Raw genomic sequence first — 6306 nt, 5'->3', positions numbered from 1 at the left:
TTCAACATATTGTACCACAGTAGCCAGAACTATAACTATAATATTATTACTTTCAATAATGTTGTTGTAAGCTACTGTCATTACCTGCATCTCTCTCTCTCTCTCTGTCTCATTGTGTCATACGGATTACTGTTAATTTATTATGCTGATCTGTTCTGTACGACATCTATTGCACGTCTGTCCGTCCTGGAAGAGGGATCCCTCCTCAGTTGCTCTTCCTGAGGTTTCTACCATTTTTTTTTCCCTGTTAAAGGGGTTTTTCCTTATCCGCTGCGAGGGTCATAAGGACAGAGGGATGTTGTATGCTGTAAAGCCCTGTGAGGCAAATTGTGATTTGTGATATTGGGCTTTATAAATAAAATTGATTGAAAAATTGATTGATTGATTTGAACCTGCTTTTAAGGGCAAGCGCAAATCATTTCATGTAAATATGGGGATATCCAGAGGCTCTCTGGATGTTTACTTTTTGCCTAAAACAAGGAAAGAAAAGGAAAGAAAGAAAAGGAAACCCTTAGTACATTGTAAATCATTTTCAGAACCCATCGGCTGTATTCGGCGTCTGACTTCGGCAGATGGCGATACAGCCTCTGGGGGCAGACCCCCGATTTTTTGGCATTCCGGTTTGATTTGGGCGGAGGAGGCGAATTTCCGTTTCCGACTTCCGTTTATATATAAGTAAATATGCTGAGCCATTGCAATGGATTCAGAGTTTGCAGTGACGCCAATTATGTTCCGCCTCGTTAGTTCACCGCACGGAGCATTTAACCTGGCAACAACTGCAGCCGGCTCAAACGTGACTGATCAATATCACACGGACTACAAACAGCCTAGCACCGGAAACCAGGGCTCTTCCGCTCTTATTCCGGAGGCAAGATCTCCGGGGTTTGCTTACAGACTCTACATTCACTGACTATAGAGACTAATTGTAAATAAACTCTTCTATTTATAATGAAAGGTGAATAATTTCTTTTGAAAGAACAACAACAACAACAAAAAAAACATGAGTTAATGTTCTTAGTGCAGGGCAGCTTCTGATTAGCCTGTTCAGGAACTCCTCCACATATCCTCTGGTTAGTCTCCCAGATTAAACTCCCCCTAACAGTGTTCTGGAGAACCTTTGACTTTCTCCCTCATTTTTCAGATGCCTTCTGCCCTTCTTACGTAAGTCTGCAGAGTCATTCCTGGATTCCACTGGTCAAACTCTTAATGCCTCCCTTTTTGTCAGCTGTAGCTTTTTTAAACTGCTTGTTTAGAGAATTCATCTCTTCCTCAGGTGTTGGATCAACCCTTACTCTTTGTTTTGCCAGCTTTGCAGTCCTCATGTTCATCTTCTTTTCCTCTGTACTGAAGCGTTCCTTTGCCAGATTGGATGTGATTGTTGAAAGTATGTCGACTTCTCATTCAACTGTACCGGCTATTATGGCTAACACTTTTTTGAGGTCTTCATCTACAGTAGTTGGTACCATTTATTATTGCTCCTCATCTAGGGCCATTTAATTCTTTCCCTTGCTGGTTTGGCTGAAGTTTCTGGGGTGGCATTTGGCATGTTCCTGCAGTGTTCTTGAGGTGACACAGGTGCTGAGAGATGAGAAGACTGTGGGGTGTTAAAATAGTCATAGAGTAGAGAACTATCCCTCTTAAACATTATACAGCTTTTATATATATTACCATTTTTTAAAATTAACACTTCAGTGTATGCAAGATTTGTATAGCACCATTCATACAAACATGCAGCCTAAAGTGCTTCACAAAATTGTGGTTTTTGTGTTACCACAACAAGCTTCCATTAGTGGTTGAAAAATGGCCCATATTAGAATCAGTGGGTCTCATTCATGAAACATGAGCAGAAGGAATTTGTGTGTAAACTGTTCGCAGACGGAAATTTACGTGCATGTCCGCATTCATCAATATTTTAGTAGCTCCGATCTTTTCGTAGTGCTTGTGTAAATTTAGTAAAGCACATAAATATTGCTTATCACTATTGGAAATTACAATGTTAATTCGTATTGCGCTCTGTTAGACACAGATGCCTTTGAAAGACGTAATCTAAACATGACAAAATATTAAAAATATAACACATTTAGTTAAATTAGTTGGCAATTAGCAGGTTTAAGATCCAGATTAGGTTCTTGTGAATTATCTATGTCTATTATCTACATTCTGACAGCCATCACTGATTTAGAGTTTATCCATTACACGCAAAACATCTCTGGTTTCCCGTTCCCACTTCATTCAAAACCCCACAAATGAATCTTCTGTTTGTTTGGTGACCACTACGCTATCAGTGATGGTTTTCAGAATGTATTATGATACAACACCTTACCGTCTGGGTTTGATGTTGACTCTAGTAGAGGCATGTCACTGTCTCCATCAGGAATAATTCCTGACAGAGAGGTCTCCTCAATTATGCCAGCGATGCGCTTGTCTGCAGCAGATAATTGTTACTGTGAGCCTCCTCCTCCTGTGGCTGCTGTATTTTTTTGTGTGTGCTTATGTGTTTCTTTGCCTCCAGTTTCATATCAAACCATTTACGCTTCACCTCTGACATGGTTCTTTGTACTACGGAGACAACATTAACAGCATCTGTTAACTCTCTCCAGGCCTTCGCTTTGCCTGTCCCTATCACACCACTACTAACTGAAGAAAATAAAATGTTTTTTCTTAAGTCCACTTCACTCAAAATTATTTCGATCTCTGCTTCAGAAAAATTCTTTTTTCTTTCTTTCTCTTTCTTTCTTTGCGCCATGACTGACAGGTCGACAGGATTCACCTACACCTCCTTATATGGTGGTCATTGGCTATTCATGGGCGGGGATTTATGCTAATTGCTGATTACCGGGAGCGCGCACTTTACGATGGATTGGCATTCATGATCATACACATGGTTTACGATCAAATCTGAGTTTCCCGCGGCGTTCCTGAATCCGGAGTAGGTTTTTAGTAACGAAGGCTTTTATGTGCAAATCTACACACAGATTTACTCACTTTTCATGAATGAGACCCAGTATGTTTATAAGCCATTTTTATCATTTGGGTGAAGAATAATCATTTGTATAATACAATATTTTGTATTATCCGTATGATTTCAGGTTTGAAATAGAAATATTACACACAGCAGGAACAGAGAAATGTCAATATTCATTCATCAGTGTTATGTGCTGTAATGGGAGTATGAATAGACTGACGCACTGCCTGGGCCAGGGGTTCTAGAGAAAGTGCAAATAACAAAGGAGACAAAACACAGCCTTGTCTAGAGCTTCTAGAAACTGGGAATAAGGAAGAACACAAGTTACTGGTCATCACCATTGCCGTGGGAGAGCAATATAAAGTTTGAACCATTCTAATAAACTGGGCTCCAAACCCCATGTGTTGCAGAACTGACCATAAGTAATGCCATTCCAGGCGATCAAAAGCTTTCTCCGCATCAAGGGAGAGTACAGCACATGGGGTTTGGCTACCAGAGGCAGCGTCAGTAATATGTAAGAGTCTACGAATGTTGTCTGATGATAAGCGGGATTTTATAAAACCAGTCTGATCAGGGTTTATGAGCTTATGCATATAAGGCTCCAGTCGAAGGGCTAACACTTTAGCAAATAATTTCACATCCGCATTCAAAAGAGAAAGCGGGCGATAATTCGCACAATCATTTGGGTCTTTCCCCTTTTTAAGGAGTAATGTGATAGTAGCTGTGTTAACATCTCTTGAAAAAGAACCAGTATTTAATGCATAATTAATCATATTCAAAATTAAATGACCAAGTTGAGGCCAGAAAGTTAATAAAAATTCAGGGGGAATCCCATCAAAACCTGGTGATTTACCTTTGTTCATGCTACGTAATGCAGCTTCTAATTCATCCAATGTTATAGGTTTCTCAAGGGACAAGACGTCACTGGGCAAAAACTTAGGTAGATGAAGGTTGCTAAAAAATATATCAGATTTGGAAGAATCATGTGCAACCTCAGAGCTATATAACTTTGAAAAAAACATGCGAAAAATGGAATTGATTTGTACAGGATCAGAAACTAATTCTCCTTGTGGTGTTTTAATAGAAGAAATATTTGCAAAGTTCTCGCAGGCCCGGAGGCTCAAGGCAAGTGATCTACTAGGACGTGCACCTTCAAAGTAGTGATTCTGACGTGAACGATAAATAAGAAACTCTGCACGCTGCCTGAGCAAGAAATTCAGTTCATAAATCCTGCTATATCGAGTTTTATTTCAATTGGATGCAAATGCAGTACAGTTACTTCTAATAAAACCTTTCACTGCATCCCATAAAACTCTAGGATCGTCTACAGAATGTTCATTAAATGAGATAAATTCAGCTAAAGCGGATTGGAATTGGTTTATAAAATTGATGTCCTGTAAAAGGGAAGTGTTAAAGCACCAGCGAGGTGCAGGTCAAATTAGCCCTACAAATTACAGCTTTATGATCCGAGAGAACAAGAGGGATCATGTCAATACGGATGTTATCAAGAAGATTTTTCGAGGCGAAAATAAAATCTATTCTAGAAAAAGAATGGTGTCTGGATGAAAAAAACGAAAAATCTTTGACCGATGGATTGAAATCACGCCATAGGTCGATCACTGCAACATCATCAGCCCATTTTCTCAAAGCTGTGGACGCTGACCTCTGGTCACTACTCTCTGCTGAGGCCGTCCTATCTATTGAATGTTCCCATACAGCGTTAAAATCTGCACCAATAATTAAATGATATTCTACCAGATCGAGCAACAATTGCGTTAATTGTGCATAGAAATTATTGTCAAATGTGTTAGGCGCATATATGGATACAAAAGCAATTTTTTTATTGGCTATTATGGTTTTAATAAAAGTTATTCTACCCTCTGAATCTCCCCTGTACCTAAATTTCTAACTTGAAGGTTACGACGAGCTACTATAAGTACACCTTTAGTTTTATTAGAAGAGGAAGAGGATGATAACACATGGTAATGATTATTCTGCAATCTATGCACATCCTTCTGTACCAAATGAGATTCGCTGACCATGGCTATATCCACTTTCTCCCTACTGAGAACATCCAAGAAACTAGTGCGTTTATGTGGTATATTAAGACCTCAGGCATTAAAGGAAAATAAAGTCAGCCTAGTCATTCAAGATGCCATAAACAAAAAGTATAATGAAATGAATGAAATGAAAAAGAATAATCCTGTCCTTTCCCATCCCACCCACCGCCCCCGTCCACCCATACAACCCACACACACTCTCCACATACACACAACATAACAGCACAAACTGCAAAGACAAAGAGAAAAAAAAAAACACTAAAGCAGCGAATAGACAGTAAAAACCAGACAAAACACAGAAGCAAGACAAAAACAGGCAAAAACAAACAACCCGACACAGTAAAGCACAAGGCTTAAATACCATGAAGGCAAAAGAGAAAGAAGGCGAACCTAAAAAAAACTCTAGTGGGGGAAGATAATCGACCCAAAAATTAAGTCAATGGCCATTAATAATCAGCTTCTCACAAAGATAGATAAATGTTATTGTCAAGAGGAAGAAAAACAAAAAACAAATTTACCAGCATATTTGTCATTTGTGAAAGCATTTAATCAAAAACAAAGAAGCAAGAGTGTGCACAGTTACGCATATGCCAGAACTACATTCAAAATAATTTAGCTATGATCAACAGCCCTTATGCTAAATTAGAGAAGTGAGGAAAAAGAAGGGGGGGAAAGACAATTTAAATGTCAAGTTCTTGTAGATAACCAAATCCCAAAATACCCATGAACATCAAGCTGCGCAGGAGGGACGAAAATAATGGGCTAATAATAATTGTCCAAAACGGCTCGGGTAAGTCCAGTATAGTAGTTTATGTCCACAAAAAGAAAAAGAAAAAATAATAATCCACTTACCCCGGGCTGCATAGGAGGAGGGAAAAAAACCTCACTTGTTCCGATTGACCGGGATAATCCAGTAAGGAAGTCCAAACATATTAGGCTACTAGAGCTCTAAATGGTCAAGCTCCATCATATCTTAGAGAGCTCATAGTGCCATATTATCCCACCAGAACACTGCGCTCTGAGAACGCAGGGTTACTCGTGGTACCCAAAGTCTCCAAAAGTAGATCAGGAGCCAGAGCCTTCAGCTATCAGGCTCCTCTCCTGTGGAATCATCGTCCTGTTACGGTCCGGGAGGCAGACACCGTCTCCACATTTAAGACTAGACTTAAGACTTTCCTCTTTGATAAAGCTTATAGTTAGGGCTGGCTCAGGCTTGCCCTGTACCAGCCCCTAGTTAGGCTGACTTAGGCCTAGTCTGCCGGAGGACCCCCCTATAATACA

This window comes from Epinephelus moara, chromosome 20 (assembly GCF_006386435.1).
Source record: "Epinephelus moara isolate mb chromosome 20, YSFRI_EMoa_1.0, whole genome shotgun sequence".
Classification (NCBI taxonomy): Eukaryota; Metazoa; Chordata; class Actinopteri; order Perciformes; family Serranidae; genus Epinephelus; species Epinephelus moara.
Note: the sequence above shows the minus strand (reverse complement) of the source record.